Genomic DNA, 26,300 nt, shown 5'->3' with positions numbered 1-26,300 from the left:
AGAAACTGAGCTCTAAGCCACCAACAAGAGGAAGGGTGAGGTCAGTGGTCTGCAAACCCCTTTAAGCCAGGCCCCTGCCAGCTATGCCCGGGGTGAGAATGACTGTTTGCCCACTTCCTAACCCCAGCCCCGGCTCACCTGCGCCCAGGACCAAATTTCAGCCCCTGGCATCTCCAGTGACCAAACAGAGGAGCAGAGATTAATATTTTAGGAAATCAGAGGGTCCCTTACAACCAAAACGGACCCAAGTTGTTGAAGTGAGAGGCTTGTATCTTGGGATGCGAATGAGCAAGGCAGACTTGGTGGGTTCCCGCGTACCTAGCCCATGCTCAGGGGAGCTGGCTCCCAGGGGACAGGGACGAGAGAGAGAGAGAGAGAGAGAGAGAGAGAGAGAGAGAGAGAGAGAGAGAGAGAGAGAGAGGAACGAGAGAGAGAGAGAGAGAGAGGGAGAGAGGGAGAGACGGGGGCAGGTGGGCTCGCAGTGAAGCTGCACCCCCCCCCCACTGCTGTGGGCTGCACCCACCCCCCACCCACCCCACCCCGTGGCCTCCCGTAAGGTCTGCAAGCTCATTCTAGAGGGAGACGGTCAGAGAAGGGCATTTTATCTTCATGCTGTCTCACTTTAAAGGTTTTTTCCTCCCCATAGAAGCAGAGATGTTAGCATATCTTTAAGTAAAGAAAAGAGGGGAGTGTAGGGGACAGGACGGGAAGCCAGGATAAATCTTTACAGACTGTTCAATATTTTACACAAACACAGCGCTCCAGCAGCAACCACGTTTCCACAGATGTGCCACTCATGAGCATGGTTAATAGCTCTGCACACAACGAGGACGGAAGTGTGGCTGGGAACGCAGGGAAGAGATACTAATGAGAAGCAAAATCAGACGACTCAAGAAAACCTCCATCAAACCAATCCAAGTCTCTGTGGGCACACAAGGGGCAGGGGTCGCTTCCTGCCCTTGTGGTTTCCCCCCTACCACTTGCAAACCAAGAGGGCATCTCCAGTTAGACTTACTGTAGGGACTCTGTCAGTGTCTCCCTCGCGAGAGGGATCCATGTTCCAGACCATCTTGCCAGTTATCCAGCCCCCAGGTGTCACACCCCATGCCCAGAAGGAAGGTATCACAAGTACAGATGAGAGAGACAGATGACAGCCAAACAATGGGTCTGCCACACACGGAGCAGACTGCACCATTCCTAAAGCATTGGGCTGCACTTAAGTGCTCACGAGGACTGCCCTGGTGATCCAGGGGTGAAGAGTCTGCCTGTCAATGAAGGGGTCACAGGTTTGATCTCTGGGACGGGAAGATTCCACGTGCCACAGAGCAACTCAGCCCATGCACCACAGCTGCTAAGCCTGTGCTCCACAACTACTGCGCCCTCAAGACACAACCACTGAAGCCTCGAGCCTGTGCTCCTCAACAAGGGAGGCCACCACAGTGAGAAGCCCATGCACCGCAACGAAGAATAGCCCCCACTCGCCGCAACCAGAGAAAGCCCCACGCAGCAACGAAGACCCCAGCACAGGCCAAAATAAAGTGCTAATGACATTTTAAGGAGGCAAAGAGGTAGCAGCCTGAGCGGATCCATGGGAAATTGATCCTGATGTCATGCTTAGACAGAAGGGTTATTCTCTCACCTCCCAGCCCTCAGTTGAAAAATCTGGGTAGAAAGACATATTTTTCTTTAATACAGCCACCATGACAGTTAGAAAGTGATTCTTCAAGGTGGAAACAGGCCAGGAAGGAACAAAAGCCACCCCGCACCAGAAGACACACGATAATGTCTCCTTAAGTCACCTCCCCATTTGGAGAGTAACTGATGGGGGATCCCTCCGGCATCAGGCCAAAGTCCCGACAACCACTTGTGAAAGATGAAGTGGGCCCTGAAAAAGGGTTAATAAGAAATCACTTGCCATCAGCTCCCTAAAAAGCAATAAGAACCAAAAAAAACAGGTGGAGTTAGGAGAAAAGCTTCAGTCCCACTTTGCAAAGCCAATTTATTTTCAGTCATTTTTTATTTCATTTATTACCTAAAGGATAATGCACAGATTTTCAAGACCTGGTTAAAAAAAGAAACCTATTGCATAACTGTAAGAGGCCTGGCAGCTATTGTTGTCATGAACAAACTGGACATCTCATCTCAGAGAAACGGATTCAGAGGTCTGAGGCCTAGGTATTCTTTCAGGGTGTCCAATGAGCCAGCTACCCAGGCAGAAAGGACAGGAGATTCCTAGAGGTCACAGTTTGAATCTAAACAAGTGATACGTGGGGAGGGGAAGTCACCTGTGAACCGAAGATGGATGTGGGGCAGGAGTCACTCAACTGTAGTCTCTGGTTCTCTTTTCCTTCAAGAGAACAACAGAATCTGGTATCCACTCTTAGAGGCACTGAGCAGACACTGACCAAACCACCCACACAGAGGGTGGAGGAACCATGTAAATTTCCAGGTTGCAAGACCAATGGACACAACCTCCAGGCTACTCTAAGGAAGAATAAGGCAGAGGTCTCCATTCTCCCTGGGGATTCTCAGGTGGTTCACTGGTCAAGAATCTGCCTCCCAAGGCAGGAGACACAGGAGGTGCGAGCTTGATCCCTGGGTTAGGAATATCCCCTGGAAGAGGAAATGGCAACCCACGGGAAAATTCCATGGACAGAGGAGCCTGGCGGGCTACAGTTCATGAGGTTTCAAAAGAGCTAGACGTGACTGAGCACGCATACACACGTCTTTCTCTCAAGCACTAAAACAGAAACACTGCACTGCAGAAGTGGAGAGGGCTAGTCTATTTCCCTCCCTCACTACCATTGAGGAAACTGGGTCTCAGAGAGTTCATGACTTGTCCAGGGCCACACACAGGGCTGAAATTAAGATCTACTGCTTCTTCAGCCAATGGCCACTGTGCCCGAGGCCACTCAAAACACTGTCCACAGACCAGTAGCATCAACAGCACCTGGAAATTAGTTAGAAACAGCCCTGAGCCCACCCAAAGCTTGTGAATCAGAATTCACTGTTCCCAAGACCCCTCAGCTGAAAAATACACACATTAGAGTTTGAGAAGCATCATCCTACCCAGCCCTGACCCTGTGTGAAGATGGGGCAACTTCTCAGCAGGCACTCTGTTCACCATGGCAACTGACCAACTCAACTCCCACTGGCCCTCCTGCTCTGCACTGGTCTTTGAAATGTTTTTATGTGGACACAGCTCACTGCCTCTGAAAACAGACCTCTTCCTGGCAATAAGTAGACTGCCCAGTATCAATAGCACTAAGGTGTCACCTAATTAAAGCCAGAGGTCTGTCCATATCACGGTCCCATCACCTTGTCTTCTTATATAAACAGCATTTTACTTCTCTGATAACAGTCACTACACACCATATTGTTCCATCTCCTCTTAATTTATTGCAGTTCATTATCCTAAGAAGAAATAGACTCAATCCCCCATTCCCAAACCCCAGCAAGCTTTCTCTTTCTGCTCTTAAATGTATAGGATGCTCACTCTCGATGAAGAAAACGTTTAACTTCCCTTTAGGGTTGGTCCAGCATTTGGTCTCAAGTCTCCACTGTTTGGGAAATGAAATGTTTCTATATCCATAATGCCTTAAAAAGGTACTTGTCGGAACATTCATTCATTACATAAGAGGTTGGTCTGCTCCCCATTCCCTCGACTCATATGCTAAGCCTTTCATATGCTAAGAAAGGACCGAGTCCACCTTCTGCATCTCGGGTGAGAGGAGTGGGACGCTGTGGTCTTTGTGGTCAGGGGCCAGATGAAAGAGTGACACTTCCACAGGCCACATGCCTGGGAGCAGTTCTTGAAAAGAAATGGCCTGTTTCCATGTCAAAAAGAGCACGAGGCAATATTAATTAACAAGGCCTCCTAGCCCTGGCAGGGGACTCTTCACAGCCTTGGTCCTGAGCCACTTGCGGGACTCCTCATCCTTTGATTTTCAACCCTGACTGTACCCTTGCCTTTGACATGTTTCCTCCTCTGGACAAGAAGCCCAGGCTTTTAAGGGCACTCAATTCCTCCCTGTCATTGTGCTGTCTCTGGCTGCCCCCAAACTGTGTCCTTGGAACCAGCCCAGTCCCAAGGACACAGTTCCTAAGCCTCGCCAGGGCAGACATCCTACTGCTCCAGGTGGCTCTGGCTCAAGACCAGAACTAGTATATTTGCTTATAGAAGACTGGTGTGAGTTGTAGTAACTGCTCCATCATGCCTCGCTCTTTGGGATCCCACGGACTGTAGCCCAGCGGGTTCCTCTGTCCATGGAATTCTCCAGGCAAGAATACTGGGGTGGGTAGCCTTCCCCTTCTCCAGGGGAATCTTCCCATCCCAGGGATCAAACCCGGGTCTCCTGCATTGCAGGTGGATTCTTTACAGTCTAAGCCACCGGGGAAGCCCAGAGCACAGCTAGCAGAAAGACCTTGCACCACTCTCAAGATTTGAGAGACACATCCCTCATACATATACCGAACCAGGCAACAGACGGTAAGTGCCAAAGATAATCTCGTGTGACAAGTGCTGGCAGAGGCCAGAGATGAGAGAGTCTTGAAGACTGAAGGATTTGCTGATGCCAGTAAGGTCAGACTTACACGGGGCTGTAAAGAGAGGGTAGGGCTAGGACTGGCAGAAAAGTGAGGCGGACTGGGTTCGCTCTTTCAGAAGTTTCCTGCAGAGGGTGGAAGCCTTCTTGGGTGTCTTCAGGCACAGTAGCTGTCAGCAATCTCTCCTGGGAGAGGAAGACACGCAAAGGGACAGAATAGAAGGGAACCAGCTATTCAGGAAAGGGGGTGTCCCTCTGCATCTCAGAGGTGTGGGCTTCTTGGGCCCCTGGATCTATTCAGTGCTGAGGCCCAGAGTGGCCTTAATCAGTGGAAGGCATGCCCCATCTGAGAATCTTGGCTGGCAGGCCTGCATTGAAAGACCCCCTCCAGTCCCTTCCAAGAACCTCAGGTGCCAAGCAGGCACGCTGTCTAAACCCTCGGCACATCCTCATCTCAGAATGCACCAGATTTCAAAGCAATGAGCAGAGCTGAAACACCACCATCCACACACACTGTGCATTCCACAATCCGGGTTTGTTTGTGTGTTTTTTTTTGTGGAACTATCATTATTGCTGTATTTCCTGCCAACATTTTCTATAGTGAGTATGAGCTTCCACTTTGTGACTTTATTTTACATCTCTATTGATTGGGTATACTCTGAAATAGGATAAAAAAACAGAGCAAGACCCCAAAGTCTCTGGACCAAGGCAGCTGGATCCTGGGGCAAGGGAAACAGAAGAAACGTCCTTAAGGCCTCCATGCGGCCAAAATATCTTGGATGCCCCTTGACCACCATGCAGATCAGGTGTATATGGTGTTACATTTCCACTTACACTATTTACTAGGATTCCTGCTACACTGCTCCAAGGAAGGAGGATTATTATCATTATTATTATCATCTGCATTTATAATGCTGTAGCTCCAGGCCCAGAGAAGCCAAGTGATTTCCCTTATCCCATCCAGTCACTTAGTGGTAGAACCAAACCTAGAATACAGATTTTTTTTCACATGTCAGCCCTGGGTACTCTCTCCCAAGCTGACTTAGGAACCCAAAGAAAGTAAAATAAGAGAAAAAGGGAGAAAGGGAGAGGGGGTACCTCACATTTAATACTCCCTTTCATTCCAAAGAGCAATAATTTAGATGTGAATGAATTTTCTGTTATGAATTAGATCTTTTAGGAAAATACGTCAATACTGAAGAAAGACACAAGAGACAGTATAACATGGGGGTAAATGTTCAGAAGAAGGATGGGGTGGTAAGTACTGTACCACAACTTTCATCATTCAAAACACCAATCATTGAGAAAGTATCAGAAATAAACAGCAAGGCAGGCAAGAATCCAAATTCTACCCTAGAGAATTCAGGTACAAAAGCTTATACTTGAAAAAAAAATCCCCTCAGATTTTCATTTGGTTATTTACTCTTATTTTTTACTCATTTATTCTTGCTTTGCACACCCTATTAACCATCTTGATTATTTCAGTTCCTGTAAAAAATCAATTTAAAAATAAAATTAGAAAGTGACAGGGCTCCTACCAGTTTGCTTATGGTAGGAACAGCTGATATGCAGACAATGAAGAAGAAAGCCACACACGACTGAAAAAAAAATAAGCTAAAAAACTAGTAAAGAATACACAAACACAGACATATGGTAGAAAAAGCCCTATACTCAACACAGCAATAATCACACTCATCATTACGCCCTGAGTCTTTACGGAAAAGCTAAACCGTGATTGCTATCCTGTAACAATTTTAAGAAAATGAGAAAGCATTCATTTTGGAAAGATAATTGGCAGATTAGCTCAGAGTAAAAATGGTCTGAGGTGTATAAAGGGATAAAATCTGAAAAATTCTCTTGGCAAGAATGTCTGTCTCAAAATGGGGATCTTTTAGCAGCATCTAAAGAGGAGTGGTTCTCAAACTTGAGCGTGATGAGAATCACCTGGAGGACTTGGTGAGCTCAGTGGATTGCTCGTCTCATTTAAGCTTTACAACAATCCTGCGCTATCATCATTCCCATATTCCACCGGGGGTGCACCACATTTCAGAGGCTAACTAACCTGTCCAAGGTCATACACCAGAAACTGCTGATTCCACGGCTTGGACTGGTGCCTCTAACAACTTTCCAGGTGATACTGATGGTCCACGGATCACTTGAAGAAGTACTGCTTTAGAGACTAACCAGGGAATATAGCCATAACAGAAAGAAGAGGACCTATAACAGATACAAGAACAAGTGAATGGGAAAGGCCAGATTCTCTTTCATGAGCTGCCCAAAAGGACAGCCACTTCTGTGTACTCCTGAGACTCTGGACCCAGAGGGGGCCAGTGGTGAAGCTGGGGTGCTGAATTCCAAACCATTACATGATGCAAGGTAATTCTTTCCTTACCCAAGCTTTGGAGCCAGGGTCTTTAGAGAAGCCCCAGTGGGTCTCAAACCTGTCAACCCTAAAGGAAATCAACCCCAAATATTCACTGGAAGGACTGATGCTGAAGCTAAAGTTCTAATATTTTAGCGACCTGATGTGAAGAGCCAACTCACTGAAGAAGACCCTGATGCTGGTGAAGATTGAAGGCAAAAGGAGAAGCGGGTGGCAGAGGGTGAGACGGCTGGATGGCATCACTGACTCAATGGACATAAATTTGAGTAAACCCCAGTAGACAGTGGAGGACAGGGGAGCCAGGAGAGCTGTAATCCATGGGGTTGCAAAGAGCTGGACACAACTGAGCGACTGAATAACAGGTCTCACTCCCTCTTCAAGCTTCTCATCTAAGGCTCTTCCTGGGAGAAAATGTCCCAGGGCATGGATGGGATATCTAGGCCCTTCTCTAACATTAGGGGTATGGGCTTTAATTGCCCAGGAGAGAGCTGCCAACCAGTGTTGTCAGGGACATAGCCCCCCGGGAGCCTATCAAATCCTGAAACACAGAATGTGTTGTCACTGGTAAATGACATGTATGAAACTGGATTTGCCATTTGCTCAAAAGCTTTCAGTAAAACTGTTTGTCAAAGATGGAAGGTAAAAGCAGAGGCTGGAGGGTGGCTGGCTCAACTTCCTCCGGCTTCTTCAGGGCCTGAGCACAGGTCACACGGCTTACTCAAGTGGGCTGGGGACAGTCACCACCCTAGCACAGAGCCGAGGCCAAGGACTGCAGACTAAGCGAGGGAAAATGGGTGCTGTAAGATAGTTACTTACATATGAGCACGTCCTATCGGTCAGGCACAGCTGAGGGTTTTACCTCTATCATCCTGGTTCATTTTCACAATAACTCTGCATGACTGCTATCCACACAGGTAAAGTAACTTGCCCAGGTCACACGTTCCCAAAGCCTTACCCCACCTGGTCTATGCTGCAGAGCTCCTGGGGCCCCTTCCTCCTGCCTGGCTATGCCTTCTGAGTCTCCTTTGCTGGACCCCCATCCTCTCCCTGATTTCTAATCCAGGTTGAACAAACCTGCCTGTATAAAGACAGTAAATTCTCTTGGCTTGGCAGGCTGTAAGCCTTTGTCACAACTATTCCACTCCACCACTGTAGCTCAAAAGAGGCCTTAAGACAAAGAAAGGCAAAGAGCTGTGTTCCAATAAAACTTTATTTACTCAAAGCAAAAACAATCCAGTTGCTGTCTACCATCTCCTCCTCTAAACAACAGGTCCCCAAGCCTTCCTCTGGATCAGCCTTTCAACCTCTTGATTATCCACAGTCAAGTCTGTGTCCCCATTAAATTTCAGGCCCCTAAGTGGCATGTTTATGCTAATGACTCCCAAATTCTGAACTCCAGACTTCTCCCTAAACTCATTATCTTCTGTATCCAACTACCTATTTCATTTTTCTCCTTGGGTATCTCGGACTGAAACTCAGCAAGTCCAAAACGGAATCCCTAACTTCCACCCTCCCCCCAAATCTGCTTCTCTCTCCGCTCTTCCCACCTCAGTGAGTATTAATTCATCCCTCCAGGGGCTCAGGCCAAATATTTAATACCTTGATGTTTTTGGTATCAAGTTTGCCCCTCTCTCAATAAACCTTGTCAGGCTTACCTTCAAAATCCAGCTGGAATCAGACCTCTTCTCCCACCTGTTTCACCACTAACACTGTGGTCCAAACCACAATCATCACTGACCTACATACACTCAACATACAGATAGCCCACATACATGAAACATGATCTGCTTCTCTGAGAAGGATGGTGGTTCAGTGATTAGGAGGGGGCTCTGGAGCCAGACGGCATGGATTAGAACCATGACTTTATTAATAATAGTAGAGAGACCTGAGATAGCTCACTTCACCCTTTTGGGGCTCAGTTTCCTCAATAAGGAGATTGAAATGTTACTGGCTTCAACTAGGTCACTGAATTGCCTGAGTAAATAAATATGAAAGGTTCCAGAACAGTGCCTGGCACATGAGAAATTGTCATCAATGATAATTGCATATATGGACACATATAGCTGATTCACTTCATTGTACAACAGAAGCTAACACAATATTGTAAAGCAACTATACCCCAATTAAAAAAAAAAAAAAACAGGAAAAACTGGTAACTGTGTTATTTGAGGCAAACAGTGTGCTATGCTTAGAAGGATCCATGGTCCACTCGCTGCAATCTCCCAGCCCCAGAGGAGTCCAAAGCCCACTATGTGGGAACCTCTGCCCTACAGTGCTGACTTGCAACAAGCGAAGGGGCAACTTTGAAAGCCCCCTGGGAGATGCCATCATTCACCACCAGCATCTTGGTCCAGGAGAGTTTTCAAAGCAGTGTTCACTCACTACAGATACACTCAGAACCAACTCTTATCTCGTTCCTAGTGTCTGTAAGCCGAGCTCATTAAGAACCACTTCTATTATACCAAGACACAGGTAGCTGTACTCTGAGTGTTCTTAGACATTAGAAAGAGATTGCCTGTTTGTAAAAGAGGTTACCTGCTTGTAACCAATAAAAACTTCACTAGTACCTTTAATAAATTGAGGGTTTAAGATTCCACTTCAGGGGGAATTGGAATACTTAAGGGTATTGGGATTTTTCATTATAAATGTTTCATTGTTAATATGTGATCTTTATTCAAAGGAAATGTAAAAAGAAGAAAATAATTATAGCCTTCCCTCCTCCATCCCACACACTATTAAAATTTTGGTGAGCTTCAGGAGGAGTAAATCTTAACTCCATATTCTGGCTTGTCATCTTTCTGAGAACACCAGAGCTCTGGATCGATAAGGGAACTGACCTCCCAAGCTTTGGTCTCCCTGGTGACCCTGGCTGGGCCCCAGAGACAACAGGAAGGGAAAGTAGTTTCCCTGTGTGGATGCTTGTATCCCTGAGGCCCCATTCAGAAGTTCCTTGCAGGACGGTAAACAGTGGGATTTACACATTCCCAGCCTATTGCACATGTTAAGGCAAAGCGGGGTGGTATCCGTGTATGCAGACACGTCTGTGTATACCTGGACAATTTCTAGAAGGGACTTCATGAAATTGATGATGGTTGTTACTTCCACAGAAGAGAACTGAAATTTTCCTTGCATTGCATTTACTTTTAAAAATTTATTTAACAAATATTTATATAGCACTTCCTAGATCATCTGTTAATATTATAGCATGCCTATGTATTATTCTCTGGATAATAAGCATCTAAAAAGAGATACTGACTGGTGATAAGATAGAGAATCAGCACAGGTGCTTCTCACGCATCAAAGCAGTAATAAGAAGGGGGCTGCAATGTCGGGGTGGGCACACCATGAAACTACAGATGTGCCCTAAAATGCAGCGTGAGCTGGCCAGCAACTGCTCAAGGCCTCCCAAGTTCCCTAAACTCCAGGTCTCCAAAATCCTGAAAGTCGGGAAATCTTGAAGCGTCTCACTCCAGCCCTTCAGATGGGAACAGCCACGGGGTCATCCCACGAATGCCCTGAACTATACCTCGCTGCCAGGGAGCCACCTGTTTCTTTTACTCCAGCCTTACAGAAAACAGACCTAAGAACATTCAGCAGGATGCTGTGGCAGTTAATAAACATTTGAAGAAGGACAGATACTGGATCAAAGAAAATTACAAAAGGACCTTCATGAAGAGATACAGATGCTGAGCCCTTTGGAGACCCTACCAGGGTTGGTCCTAGGATGGGCTGAGCTCAGGTGTGAGCAAAGTATAAATTGCAACAGGTATGTGTACGTGTCAAGGTAACTCCTGCTCTTTCTCTTCAGCTCCTCCTGCTCTGGAGTAACTAAGCTCCCAGTAAGCCATCATGTGGGGGTACACGGCTAGCCAGCTGTACAATCTCAGAGCCCAGTTGTGCACAGTGAAATCAATACAACATCAGAGAGCAGAAGGAATGGTTTAAAAAAAAAAAAAAAAAAAAGTCCCTGTCTGAGAGAAGAAAACAAATGCTCAAGCAAGAAAAGTATTAAAAGAATATTAAAAGACAGAAGAGTCTTTTTATACACCTGTAGAGGAAGTTAAGAGCCTATGAGATTGAATATTATTCCAATATTACCATAGTTTTTCATAAGAAGAAACAGGCATACAGAGGTGAAATAAGCAGCTAGGGTTTGACTTGGAAGAACTTGTTGACAAATGCCCACTGTTATCATTCAAATTCCTTCTCATGCCCCATGCTAGTGATTTTCCAGCCAGAGCTACAACTTACAGTGCAAGCAAGACTTGAGCAAAACAACTCAGGTGAGCTTCTGTGTACCTCCCTTGGCCTCATTAGCAGGATCTTCTAGAGGATTGAGATAATGGAGCAAGACACTGGGGGCCACCGTGCTGACCTTGATTGAGCAGGGTGACGTGTCCACGGCTGTTCCTTCCTCTCACTGGCCTGTGCCCCAGCTTATTTCCTTGCCCTTTGCCCCATCATTTCCTGTTTTACTCCATCCCTCCCCACACATGTCTTAATCACACACTGATGAGAACCCAGGTGGATCTCACTGTGGTCTTAAATACTTTCTAAGAGTTCAATCTGAGTTTGAACCCAGGCTGGAAATGAAGCTACTGACTTCCTTAGCAAGAGAAGTGGAGATGTACTTCACCCTAAGGGACATATTAACTGAACCGATTTTATCAAAATATACTCAGTTCTAGTAGCATGCTTGTTTGGCTCTAACTGAGCATTTTCCATCCAGAAGCAGCCAACAGCTGTGTGAGGGTAACTCCGAGATATTCTTAAGTAAAGCACATGAGTAGCTGGAGCCCAGGAGCAGGTGTGGGGGGGTACAGGTGGGGTTGGGGGCTAACAGTGACAGCGGTGTGATGCCTGAGTCCTAGCATAAACAAGCAGGGGTCACTGGAGTCCATCTAGGCATAGAATGACTAGACCCTCTGCCGGGGTCCAGCCCCGGTGGATCCAGGGAATTCGAAGGGTGGACGGCGTTGGTGTGGAAAGACTTGTTTATTTATTAATGTAAGATTAGATTAAGAAACTATAGTGTAGTAAGAAGATTAAGTGGAGGAAGAGGGCTGAATAGCTTTGTTTACGCGGAAGGCCAATAAAATTCCAGACAAGGAATTTGCACCATCTACGTTGGGCCACCGGCGCCCGTTTGAATATCTAAGGGTGCCTCGCCTTAAACTCCCTTTCGTGCGGGTCTTAACAGCCAGGGCAAGTAAGTAGACCTGGCGAGCCTCCGCGCCCCAGGTGGAGATTCAGCCTGAAGTTAAAGTAAAGAGCAGAGAGAAGGAAAGGGAGAGAAGAAGAAAGAGAGAGAAAGACACGGGGGGAGCCAGAGTCCCAAGAAACCAGGCCGAGAGACTAGTCCGAGAAACTGGTCCGAGAAGCTGGCCCCATCCTTTATTGTTCAGAAGGCCTTTTATACTTTTGATAAAACAGAGGTCAATGGGTAACACAAGATTATGTAGCGTTCGCAGCTCAGACACTTTCTATACATCATTTGGTATACAAAAGGTCTCAGGTGATTTACATTATCTTCTGGCCAAGAGGCTTGTTAACACTTTTTGGCTCTCTTCCTTAATGAATGTTAATTTTGTTTCCCCTGAAGTGTTTTTCTTTAATCTGCATCTCCTTAAAGCATTAAAGTTACATCTCTATAGAACAAAGGTGCAGTGGGTTATAACAAAGAAGGTACTTAACTCAAAGATCTAATGTTGCTAATACCAGGTCTACTACTTGTTTTTCTATATACCAACTATATCTAAAAATAAAGGATATGAAAATTTGGCAGCAAGCATTGATTCAACAAATGAAACTTTTAATCAGTCCTATTTTAAAGATTTTGACTCCTCGGAAGCTTCTACATTCCTAGGATGTTTTAAGCTTCCTGTGCCTCCTGCGGTCAGGAGGCCTCAAACAATCACACTCGCAGCTGTACGAGTCCTGCAGGCAGGCTAGAAAGCCATCAGAGGGTTTTTTAGATTGAAACACTCTTTCAAATGCAGAAGACTAAAGCCCTGAATTGACTTTTTCCAGAAAATGTCAGAAGAGTAGAAAAGCAGAGCACAAAAGCCGGCAGATTTTTATTGGGGTACATGCTTAGGAATTTCCAGAGGGGTCCCTGAAGTCTGAGCACGCCTTGCGTATGTCAGCTTCCTTCCTCATGACCTTGTCACGGGCGGGATTCCTCACACTGGCTCCCGGCAACCCTCACTGACTGGCTGAAGCCTGCATCTGAATCCCGTAACAGGCTTGCAAAAACTCAGCTTCCAGGGCAGTTGTTCTCTGCAAGCCAACTGGCACAAAGCAAAACAAACACCACGGAAGCACTAGGAAAGAGAACCTATAGATGCTTATTTTTCAGAGGCTTGGATTCTTCCTCCTGTTGCTTGGTGAAGCAGCCTCAGATCCCGGTCTCTTTGTCCCCACTGGTTGGTGTCCATTTCTGAGTATGTGCACCCTCTGTGATCTAAGAAGCCTTACAGAAAGCTCTAAGTGGGTAAAAGGTGTTAGTTAATTCAGCAACAGTAACATGCTTCCAGGCCCCAAATGCCTCAATTTAACATCTGGCTTTGACTCAGACAATACATTCAAAATACAAATATCTCCTGGGTATTCTCTAGGTTAAGAGCTCTTCAAAGTATGTCTCTCTCTTCAGCACTACAGTAATACTGGAGCCAATCCTTACTCTCCAGAGGAATAAAGCTTTCTTTTTATTTTTGGATATCTTAGAGCTTGGATAAAAGGGAAATAAGACAAAGGGCAAGCAAAACCAAATCAAAGATTCATCTCGAAGCAGACTAACCCACCATTTCCATGGACAGAAGCACATGCCCTGGTCTCCTAACCAACCTCCAGGTCTTCAGAATCGCTCTAGTGAAAGTAAGTTCCGGGGGGAAGAAAAAAAACAACACTGTATCACAGTCACCCCACCTCAGTTGGTTCACAGCAAGAAATTTAATCAATCTAAACAACTGAGATGTCCCTTAAAAGCTTATCTGATTCTACTCTAAATCTGCAAAGCTTACCTTTTGTATATACTAAATAATTAATATTGCCACATACCTCCGATAAATTATGTGTTCAGAATTCAAGATACATCTGCTTGGGAACCTTAATATGATTTAACAGATAAAATCCACTATTTACCTGAATCACCTGTCAAATTTTGAACCCAGGATAAGTTATGCCCCCAGACATATGTCTACGCACCCAACATTCACATAGCTGGTTTAGATGACTCAATCACTTAAAAATATTCCTAATTTCTCTATGAACCCACAGAAAGCAAAGCACTCTTGCAAAACCAAACCAAACCAAACCACCAATGCTGCTTGGAACCAAACAATCAAACAAAAAGACAGCTGGGCCCCAGAGTTCGTGTTGTGGTGTCATCTCAAGGGAGTGTTAAACCAGGAATCAGCAGAACTGGGCTGCAGTCAGCTTGCTAGTATTTACCTATAGAATAGGAGGCAAGTCATTTAACTCCTATGACTTTCAGTTGCTGTACACATGTTAGTTTTTTTTTTTTAATTCACCATAATTCCTCTACATGCAGATATACTAAAATACTAACAACCTTTTCTCCAGGCAAGTTTTTATCTGCATCCATGTCTTCATCCACACACATCCCATATAAGTAACTATCTTCTTGGAACAATATTGTATTAAAAAAAAAAAAAAGACTGAATTCTTAGCTTTTTTCTGGCCCCCCAAAATTTGGAGATTCTGGGAATAAAGAGAAGTAACAATTACCCTGCTACTGGTGTAGGTGGCAGAGACATGCAGTAAACGCCTGCTGACTCAGAACAGCTGGAAAAGAGCTCTTACGGATCACTGAACATTCCAGAGAGGTGAGATGTGGTCGGAACATGTACAAGGTCAAGTGGGCAGAAGACCGAATGAAAGGGATGTGTGGACCAGAGCCTGGGGCAGCTCTGGAGTCACTCTGCAGGGAAAGAATCAGCCCAAAGAGAAAAACGCGCAGGACCGAGAGGGAGGTCAATCACAACAGCCAAGGTGGAGAGTCATAAACCATCCCCAGAGTCAGCAAGAGTCAAGAGAACTGGAAAACCGTGAAGTCTCATACAGTTAGTGGAGCTGGTTCAGACTTCCCAGAGAGCAATTTGGAAATATCTATCACATGCTTTAAAAATAAGGATGCCGTGTGACCCCACAGGGCAAGTTGCCAATGTGGCCCCTGTTTTTCACCCCGTCCTGAATGCACACCTTGGCTGTATAATTCTGCAGTCCCCTCCAACTGTTTTGCCCCTTGATGCTGGGCTCAGTCACATAATTTACTCTGTGATGTTCGTAAATGTGATCTAAGCAGAAACTTGGAAAATATGTGGAAGAACAAGCTTGCTATGCCTCTGCCAATGACATGGGAACACATTCGGGCCAGCCTGCCAGAGAATGGGAAGCAATGGAATAGAGTCAAGTTCCCCCAGGCACTGGGTCCCAGACAGTCTCGATCAGCCAACAGCCAGCCAACTGATACCCAGGTAAGGAGCCACCCAACCAAGATCAGCAGAGCCAGCGAGTGGACCCCTACTTGTTCCCAATCTTGTGAATAATGCTCATCATTTGTGCCACAGAAGCCCTGCTTTGCAGGATTACTCTAGCAATAGATAACTAATACTTCCATCAGCTGCACATCTAAAAATCTGTCAAAAATAAACATACATACTCATACATATGTACAAAGGCCTGGCTACATATATGCTCATCATGACACTTTATACTATCAAAAATATAGAAACTATTTACATGACAACTAAAGGGACTAGTTAATCATATCATGCTACGTCTGTATAATGCAATACCACCCAGTCACACTGCAGAAGAGCAGTTCCTAAGATGAAAAAGAATATTTACTTGGTGCTAAGTCAATCAGCAAACTGTACAGAATGATCTTGTATCTATAAATATATACAGTTATGAAAAAAAAAAAGGCTGACGCATAAACACCAAAATATTAGTATTTTGTCTGGGTGGTGTGCTTGTGGGAGATTTTTAGATTTCTGATTTAGCCGATATGCCTTTTCTTCAGTAAACTTGTATCTTTCAAAATACTTTTAAAAGTACTGCTGAAAATTAAAAAGCAAGACCTTAGCAGAAAAGGCCATTGGTATTGTTCCTGGAAATGTGAGTGACGAATGGAGATGATAAATCTGAACCGACACCAATCAGGAGCCAAGGCCACCAAGAGGGGAGGGCACCGGAAGAGACGAATGCTAGCAGGAAAGGTCTGAACAGGGCGAGAGCTGCTCTTTCACCTGACTCTCTCCATTTCCTCCTTTTAAATCTGGAATGGGGAGAAAAAGGACAGCTGCATTATTAATGCATTAATTATGATAATATTCTGTGTGCGACTAATACATGTCAAACCATCCTCATACCAAATTGAAAACTGACATTTTTACTTCATGAATATTGCTCCGTCAGTGACATTTATTGTACGTTCCCAATCTTGCAACAGTGAATGTCAGGTCAACTATCAAGCAGTTGCTTTCCTTCCATTTTATTTCCTATTTTAAAGCCGTAAGCTGTCACTGTTAATTGGGATGCAAAGTTAGATTGCACCCAGAGAATCTGAGGCCACCGGCTGCCTGAACATCTTTCTTTGGTCCCGGGGAAACAACACTACATCAAGGCTGCCCATCTATCCGTGTCCTCTTCTTTATCCTACTTAAGTTTTAAATTATCACCACCACCCTGCATTGCCCTGTCTCTACTTTTTGTTTTATTTTTCTTCAGAACACTCATGATCACCCAGAATATGGTCTATTTACCTACTTGTTGACTGCCTATCACCCCCTATTAAGGGCAGGAATTTCCGTTTTGTTGTTGTCCAGTCGCTTAGTTGTGTCTGACTCTTTGCAGCCCCAAGGCTGCAGCACACCAGGCTTCCCTGTCCTTCACCATCTCCCAGGGCTTGATCAAACTCATGTCCATTGAGTCGGTGATGCCATCCAACCATCTTGTCTTTTTCTTTTATCTACTGCTATATTACCAACACCTAGAATAATCTTTAATATACTAGTGAAAGTCACTCAATCTTGTCCGACTGTTTGAGACCACATCTCACACGCTAGTAAAGTAATGCTCAAAATTCTCCAAGCCAGGGTTCAGCAATACGTGAACCGAGAACTTCCGGATGTTCAAGCTGGTTGTAGAAAAGGCAGAGGAACCAGAGATCAAATTGCCAACATCTGCTGGATCATCGAAAAAGCAAGAGAGTTCCAGAAAAACATTTATTTCTGCTTTATTGACTATGCCAAAGCCTTTGACTATGGATCACAATAAACTGTGGAAAATTCTGAGAGAGATGGGAATACCAGACCACCTGACCTGCCTCTTGAGAAACCTATATGCAGGTCAGGAAGCAACAGTTAGAACTGGACATGGAACAACAGACTGGTTCCAAATAGGAAAAGGAGTACGTCAAGGCTGTATATTGTCACCCTGCTTATTTCACTTCTATGCAGAGTATATCATGAGAAACGCTGGGCTGGAAGAAGCACAAGCTGGAATCAAGACTGCTGTGAGAAATATCAATAACCTTAGACATGCAGATGATACCACCCTTATGGAAGAAAGTGAAGAGGAATTAAAAGCCTCTTGATGAAAGTGAAAGAGAAGAGTGAAAAAGTTGGCTTAAAGCTCAACATTCAGAAAACAAAGATCATGGCATCCGGTCCCATCACTTCATGGGAAATAGATGGGGAAACACTGGAAACAGTGTCAGACTTTATTTTGGGGGGCTCCAAAATCACTGCAGATGGTGACTGCAGCCATGAAATTAAAAGATGCTTACTCCTCGGAAGGAAAGTTATGACCAACCTAGATAACATATTCAAAAGCAGAGACATTACTTTGCCAACAAACGTCCATCTAGTCAAGGCTATGGTTTTTCCTGTGGTCATATATGGATGTGAGAGTTGGACTGTGAAGAAGGCAGAGCACCAAAGTATTGATGCTTTTAAACTATGGTGTTGGAGAAGACTCTTGAGAGTCCCTTGGACTGCAAGGAGATCCAACCAGTCCATTCTGAAGGACATCAGCCCTGGGTATTCTTTGGAAGGAATGATGCTAAAGCTGAAACTCCAATACTTCGGCCACCTCATGCGAAGAGTTGACTCACTGGAAAAAACTCTGAAGCTGGGAGGGATTGGGGGCATGAGGAGAAGGGGACGACAGTGGATGAGATGGCTGGATGGCATCACCAACTCGATGGACTGAGTTTGAGTGAACTCCGGGAACTGGTGATGTACAGGAAGGCCTGGCGTGCTGCGATTCATGGGGTCGCAGAGAGTCAGACATGACTGAATGACTGAACTGAACTGAGACTGTACACTCCATGGAATTCTCCAGGCCAGAATACTGGAGTGGGCAGCCTTTCCCTTCTCCAGGTGATCTCCCCAACCCAGGGATTGAACCCAGGTCTTCCACATTGCAGGTGGATTCTTTACCAGCTGAGCCACAAGACAGGCCCAAGAATACTGGAGTGGGTAGCCTCTCCCTTCTCCAGCAATCTTCACAACCCAGGAATCGAGCCAGAGTCTCCTGCATTACAGTGGATTCTTTACCAACTGAGCTGTGTTTGGTAAATGCTGAATGCAAGAATCACTTCGCATAAGTGGACTTCTCAGAATCCTCAGAGGTGAAGTGTTCCAGCCAAACAGTTTATTCCCTTTAAACCATATGATTTTCTGAATCCCAAGTTCTTAGCGACCTACAGAATGACCCATTACAAAACAGACTTTTCAAAAAGGTGCATCATTCAAGCACTCATTTTTCATCTCCTGTTTCATATTTACTCTTAAAAACCCTCAACTGCACTCCCCTGCTGCGCCGTGTGTCTATTGTATCGCTAACCCATAATCATTCATTGCTCACCAACTCTCAGCTGCCAGGATTCCTGGAAATTTTCACCAGCCTCCATCTACATAGTTCCTAAAAATGATAATCAATAAGCATTTATTCATAACTCACACTGTTTTCATCACATCACACATCACTAGGGAGGAACAAAGGGGGAACAACATAGGCTCTGATGGCAGATACGTAAACTATAGTTGGAAAAAGAAAACTCTGAATGTGATGTCATCTGCAACTGTGGCTGTAACTTCAAACTTGCTATGCCGCAAAATGAGCTTACTATGTATCTGCCAAACTTCTTTCCTAGCATTTTCTTGTGCAAATGGCATGTGGCTAGCAATATTAACTGATAAAAGCATGTCATTATTATTTGGTAAGTGACAGTTTATAAATGGTTACAGTGATTATAACCACAGCAATCACACAAAAAGAGAACTCATGATTTTTTACCAGTACGGAAATCAAAAGCTTTAGTATTTTGTATGTTTACGAAATAAAGACGATGTGTGTATATCCATGCATGTAAAGGTTCAATGAATAAAGCACAACAGTTACTAAGCCCCTATGGCTGAAGGAATTGAGACGCAAACAGGAAGGGAGAAGCAACAGATGGGCCATGAGATGCCTAGCACTGCACCAGAAGTTACTGAAGACACAGAAAAAGCAGACATTCCCTGCTGTCCCTTCCCCAGGTCTGGGAAGCCACATGACGTCATTTCTACTATTTCAAGAAAAAGTATTCTTCCTCTCAAAGAGAGATCAGAGTTTTAAAAAATGAATCTTTCAGTTCAGTTCAGTCACTCAGTCATATTCAATTCTTTGTGACCCCATGGACTGCAGCACGCAAGGCTTCCCTGTCCTTCACCAACTTGCGGAGCTCACTCAAACTCATGTCCATTGAGTCAGTGATGCCATTGAACCATCTCATCCTCTGCTGCCCCCTTTTCCTCCCACATTCAATCTTTCCCAGCATCAGGGTCTTTTCAAATGAGTCCATTCTTCGTATCAGGTGGCCAAAGTATTGGAGCTTCAGTTTTAGCATTAGTCCTTCCAATGAATATTCAGGACTGATCTCCTTTAGGATGGACTGGTTGGATCTCCTCGAAGTCCAAGGGGCTCTCAAGAGTCTTGTCCAACAACACAGTTCAATAGCATCAATTCTCTGGCGCTCAGATTTCTAGTTGTTTATTATAAAGAACCTCCCTTTTTACTAAAAAATCTCTTTCCTACATTTTGGAGCTAAAATGTCCCTTTCTTTTATGACACAGTGGCAATAATAGCTGATAAAACTTTTTTTAAAAAAAAAGATCCTTAGTTTGACAGTACCATGTTGGTCATCATGATTATATATATTTTTTTAAGATGTATTTTGATGTGGGCCATTTTTAAAGTCTTTATTGAATCTGTTACAATATTGCTTCTGTCTTATGTCTTGGTTTTTTGGCCATGAGGCACGTGGGATCTTAGCTTCCCAACCAGGGATCAAACCTGCACCCCCTGCATTGGAAGGTGAAGTCTTAACCACTGAACCACCAGAGAAGTTCCGGTTTTACAATGTGATTCTCAAACTCAAAAGTCAGACCATCACCACTCTCGGCTTCCTTCCACCGCCAGCAGTGGTATCATGGCCACAGGGAAAGGCTGATGCATCCTCTGTCTCAGGATATATGGGTATGGATGTACCTGTCGCCAAGTCCTGACACATTACATCATTACACATAGAGGCAGAAATTAATATCAGCTAAAGAGCAAACAGGCCTTCAGGGAGATTAAAAGTCTCCACGATCTGAAATAACCATTTGAAGCTCCTGGACTGGTCTGATCCAAGGGGAGGTTTGGTTTCAGATCTAGATGCAGAGGACAGCCCATCGGGACACTAGGAACCGAACACACCAGAGACGGCCCCGTGTAGCCAGCCCAGGCCGGGGCATGCGACACACTAGAGGGGAGCAGCCTAGCTAAACAAGGCTCCCTGGTGGCCATGAGAAGCCAGGTAGCTGTCAGACGAGTGTCACTTGGACACACCAAAGAGCAAGTGCAAGAGAAGGTGGGGGCGGTGAGCCTGGCACCGAGAAGACAGAACGAGAGAAGCCACAGAGGCAAGCAGCGCAGTCAGGCAGCCTAGCATCGTGTCCGGAGAAACACCAGACGTGAACTGCAATTCCGTTCTCCACCCAGCTTGGTTCACGTTTTATACCACCAGCACTGACCCCCACCCCCAAACCCAGGAACTAGGAGGCCCGCTGGAGATCTCTTCCAGGGCGCAGGGCTGAGATGGACCCCCTCAGGGCCCAGCAGCTGGCCGCAGAGCTGGAGGTAGAGATGATGGCCGACATGTACAACAGAATGACCAGCGCCTGCCACCGGAAGTGCGTGCCTCCCCACTACAAGGAAGCAGAGCTGTCCAAGGGCGAGTCCGTGTGCCTGGCCCGCTGCGTCTCCAAGTACCTGGACATCCACGAGCGGATGGGCAAGAAGCTGACAGAGCTGTCTATGCAGGATGAGGAGCTGATGAAGAGGGCGCAGCAGAGTTCTGGGCCTGTGTGAGGTGCGGCGGCACACCCTGAGGTGCACCCCACCCTCCACCCGTCTCCTGAAAGTGCCCTGCGTTGGGCATCTGTGAAGACTGCCCGGCCTGGACTCCTTCTGGAGAGTCTCCAGGAGCTGGAGTATGATGGAGCCCTTTCCCAGGCAGGCCCTGTGACTGTGTGTGTATATATATATAATATATTAAAATAAATTTGTTGACCAAAAAAAAAAAAAAGAAAAAGAAATGGTATCTGGTAAATAACTGTTAATGTCTAATATCCAGTAAATGCTCGATGTTTGTTGAACTAAAAAGATTTGAAATGGAGATGACCACAGCTAAGCGGTATTCCAAACATAACCCTGTTCAATAACCTTTTATCTCATTTTCTCACTCACTCGGCAGTATCTATCTTGACAACAAAATGACTACTTTCTGCAAAAGGCAACTAATGCTGCACACAAAACTGAAAATTCATTTTTATCTTTCGAGTTCGAAGATAAAATCAGGCCTCCAATCATCAGATTTGGTCAAATTTGCCTCTTAAACGTTTCTTTCTCTCTCTCCTCTCATCTCACCTCCATCCCCACTTTCTCAGGTGACTGCCTCCTCATTTGTCTCCTCGCCTGGTCACGTGTCCTCCAATCCATGTTCCAGATGGTGGTCAGTTATTTTTAAAATGACTTGTGATATGACACTATACTGCTCTAAAAACCATCACTGGCTCAGCATCCTTTACTAGGTGAAGTGGAAACGGACTTGATGAAGGAACTTGAGAATCATACATGGAAGATGACCAGAGGTGCCAGGAGGCTGCAACAGCAGCAAGGGTGATGTCCTAGGAACAGCCTGATGGGGTCCCACTTACCACTGGACCACTGCCATGGGCCACTGCCCCCCTCCCTGGGCATCACCAGCATGAGTTCTTCCTCCCATCCACTTAGCCTGGCTCACAGGGTTCTCTTGAGGCTGGGGAAAGCGAAACTAGCCTCTGGGGGCTTCAGCAGAAGAATGAGGGCCCATCTGCCTTTCAGCAAACTGCTCAAGCATAGAAAGGGAGCTCAGCTACTAGGCAGCCTCAAAAAAAAAAAAAATCACAAGTGCATACCTTCATAAAATCCTAAGCTCCTCTTTGCTAACCTCTGTCTTCGGAAGTGGTAGGCATGACAAGGATGAACTCTCCTGCAGCTTTGTTCCATCAACACAGCTCTTGACCACACACAGAGGAATGAAGACCCACCCCCGACTCTCTGCCAGAGCTCTGTAAGACGGAAGACTGGCCAGGCACCGCTGCAAGACTGCCTGGCCACCCAGAGTTGCATAACGGACTTCAATTTAGTACTAGAACCTAGAACCAGAATTAACCTGACAGAATTTCCTGTATTTCCTAGCTGAGCTTCACACTGAACCAAAAAAGCTCTAAAGCTTGAAAAAATAAATAAAAGGACAAATGGTTAGAATGGCTGCAAGAAAAACCATGCCGCCTGGTACAGCATCCAGTCTGTGCCAGGAATTCTACACTGGTAGGTAACATTTCATGCTAACAAACACTGTTTTGGACCACAAGTTCGTAGCCCTCCAAAATTCCCATTTTTGAAATCCCAAACCACAACATGCTAAAAGCAGGAGGTAGGGCCCTTGGAAGGTAATGAAGTCATGATAGTGAGCCCTCAGGAACGGGGTTAATGCCTCCATAAGAAACACGAGAGGAGTTGATTTTCCTGTCAGCCATATGAGGATACCTAATCTGCAAGCACCTTGATATGGGACTTCCCAGACTCCAGACACGTGAGAAACAGCTGTTTCCTGTCTAAGTCACCGTGTCAATGGTACAGTCTGGAGGAACTAAGACAGACCTTTGAACGCAGATACTATGCCCACTGTGAGAGGAGGAGCTGGAGCCTGAGCCCCAGTCCTCCAGGACAGAGCTACCACAAGCGTGGTCCCTGGACGTCAGCATCTCCAGAGAAACTGTTAGAAGTACAAGGTCACAGACTCCACCTCAGACCGGCTGAATCAGAATCTCAGAGGGAGCGGAGAAGCAACCTGTAATTTAACCAGCTGTGCCTGTGCTTCTGACTTCCACTAAAGTGTGAGGCCCACACCTCCACAGCAGTGTTTGCAGAAGCGTGGCACGATTTCCCTTGAGGGTATGACACATTTGCCACATGGATGAACTTTTTAAAACTGTAACTGCGATGTAACCATTTTAATATGGATTGGTTTAAAAAAAAAAAAAAGCTCACACATTAAACCCATGATTTCACAGACATACTGCTTAAGGAGATGTCAAATCTCCTTAAGGCAAATAAGAGCATCAGTATACAGAAAACCAACACAGTTGCAGAAAGTTACAGTAAGATCACTGAACCTGATAAATAAATTACTAAAGTCTAGGATACACTTCATAGCTCCAGTCCCAGCTGTAAATTAGCACTGAGAACAGGACCCACTATCCTTTCGAAAATCTCTTCTACATGATGCCCAAACTTAACTTTAGAACCTTTGTCCATGGCTTTCAACACAAATTAAAATTAAGAGAGAGGAGTTTGTGCTTCTATCTCATCTGATAGGGTAATAGCCTAGAAACCCTGAAAGACACAGCGAGCAGGAATGACTCTACAGGAGTGGACAGGAGCTCAGACTTGGGAAGCTGCAGGGAACAAAGTCTGCCATCTACCCCGATTACCAGTCCCAGTCTTATCGGCCTCCCATCTCTGGACACTGTTGGCAAAAGGACCTGCAGGCTGGCAAGGTGAAAACGCAAAGGGGCAGTCAGAGCTGACATCATCATTTTTTCTCTACTACGACTAATAATGCTTACTTACTATTATTATTATTCATAATAAAGCCATTTAAACCCCACTCAATAAGAGGTTTAACAAGCCCATTAAGAATAGGAAAGCTATTTCCTGCCTGGCACTGTTTACGCACATCACTAGGAGACACTTGCTGGCAGGGGAGCCCCATTAACTCTAACCAGGAGTCTTGGCAACAGCTCATGGAAGGAAAAATAAATCCCTCAAGTAGAATTACTGTGCGGTCAGTGAGGTCATAGCTCCTGTCTGGCAGCGCTGTACTCTAGCTTGAAGTCCCAGCAATGCACCAGGCTCACTCTATAGTTATGCTGGAGACAGGAATCCACCTGGCTCTATACCTTCTGAAGCCAACTGGCCACAGCCTGACAGCAAAGCCCCAGAGTGGGCTTTCTCAGCCCCAGCCTGAGAAATGACAAAGGCCGTTCATCACCACCTCTCCTGCGCACTCTTTCCCCACTATGGATTGTGTTTTCTGCTTCTCTCTGGTTCTTCCTACTCTTCTTCTGCTTCTTTGACACTCAGAACCCTTACTCTCTGAGGGATCCTTTTGAGCCAAGAGGCCATCTCTAGACCCCTCCTACTACAGCCCCCTGAAGACCATTTTCCTCCATCACCTTCCTTGAAGAAAGGATCGGGTCCAGCTAATTCAGTAAGCAAAGTGACTGATGGTGTTTAGGGGCCACCCACAGTGGGAAACCCAAGATCACAAGGTCTGACTCAAGAAGAAGCCAGGAATCACCATTCCCAGGAATGCACCTCTCGAACAGGGAACTCAAAGGAATCCCTGAGAGTTGCATTCCAAAGCCCAGTGCCCAGCTGAGACTCCTCGGGAAACATTTTGGTGCAAGGACCTTTCTGACTGGTTCTGCCCTCCCCTCAAGGATAATCACAAAGTAACCACAGACTGGACTTGGTCAGCCTGGAGGCTGGTTTTCCTCATCCAGCTCAGCACTTCCCACCCCAGTGACGCTTTCTTTCCAGCAGAGGGCAGCAGCTGTCAGAGGCTGGAGCGACTGAGTGTGCAGCCATCTCAGGAGCAGGTCTGCTAAAAACTGGGAGGAAACAGAAGCAGGGGAGGAGGCAGGCTGGGGGCGGGAGGAGGCGCGGAGCGCCAGTCACCCCATCACTCCGCCATGCGCTCGCATTTCTGGGGGAGGCTGGTTTTCCAGCCAATGCTCCCCACAACCCAGTGCTTTCTGGTGAGTCTGTCTTACCCTGAACGGCTGGTTTGGAAGACTGGATTATTAATCTGGCCAGGTAGCAACAGGACACTGAAACCTCTCAGCTTTCCCTTATTCAGCTGCTGATGCCACATGGAAAACACGAAGAAAAAGGAGAGGAGAAAAAAAAAAATCCCAACTATGTTTGAGTCAGAGATGGTTCTGCTTCCACAGCAGGTATTTTCTACATTGGATTCCTTTCGTGGCAGCAACATTTACATGAAAATGGGCTCTAGGATGGCAGGCTCCCTGCAACTAAAGTCACTGTTCCTCCTCCATCCTTACGAGGCTGCCCCCAGAGCCAGCAGCCCTGTGAGATCCGGCAGCGGCGTCTGGCTTTCAGAGCATCCTGAATCAGGCGGAATCAGGCTGAGCACACGCTCCCAGGCTTACTTTGGAGACATAAGTATGATTAGGAAGTCAAATGCAACAGATAAGCCGAGAAACTTTGCCGACAAAGGTCCTTTGCCTTTGTTACTTTGCCGACAAAGGTCCGTCTAGTCAAGGCTATGGTTTTTCCAGTAGTCACGTATGGAAGTGAGAGTTGGACATTAAAGAAAGCTGAGCGCCAAAGAATTGATGCTTTTGAACTGTGGTGTTAGAGAAGACTCTTGAAAGTCCCTTGGACTGCAAGGAGATCCAACCAGTCCATTCTAAAGGACATCAGTCCTGGGTGTTCATTGGAAGGACTGATGGTGAAGCTGAAACTCCAATACTTTGGCCACCTGATGTGAAGAGCTGACTCATTGGAAAAGAACCTGATGCTGGGAAAGATTGAAGGCAGGAGGAAAAGGGGATGACAGAGGATGAGGTGGCTAGATGGCATCACCAACTCAATGGACATGACTTTGAGTAAGCTCCAGGAGTTGGTGATGGACAGGGAGGCCTGGCGTGCTGCAGTCCACAGGGTCGCAGAGTCAGACATGACTG

The 26,300-nt window shown here is 45.8% G+C and overlaps 1 protein-coding gene and 1 pseudogene across 1 annotated transcript in view; one reads left to right on the top strand and one right to left on the bottom strand.

Annotated features, from left to right (window-relative positions):
* Window positions 1–26,300, bottom strand: part of LOC138444253 (neurexin-3) — an 819,713-nt gene that overhangs the window by 444,314 nt on the left and 349,099 nt on the right. The gene's annotated exons all lie outside the window — the stretch shown is intronic.
* LOC138443944 (mitochondrial import inner membrane translocase subunit Tim10 pseudogene) lies at window positions 21,019–21,371 on the top strand (annotated as a pseudogene).

Source organism: Ovis canadensis, chromosome 7, assembly GCF_042477335.2.
Source record: "Ovis canadensis isolate MfBH-ARS-UI-01 breed Bighorn chromosome 7, ARS-UI_OviCan_v2, whole genome shotgun sequence".
Classification (NCBI taxonomy): domain Eukaryota; kingdom Metazoa; phylum Chordata; class Mammalia; order Artiodactyla; family Bovidae; genus Ovis; species Ovis canadensis.
This window is presented reverse-complemented; position numbering and strand designations above follow the sequence as displayed.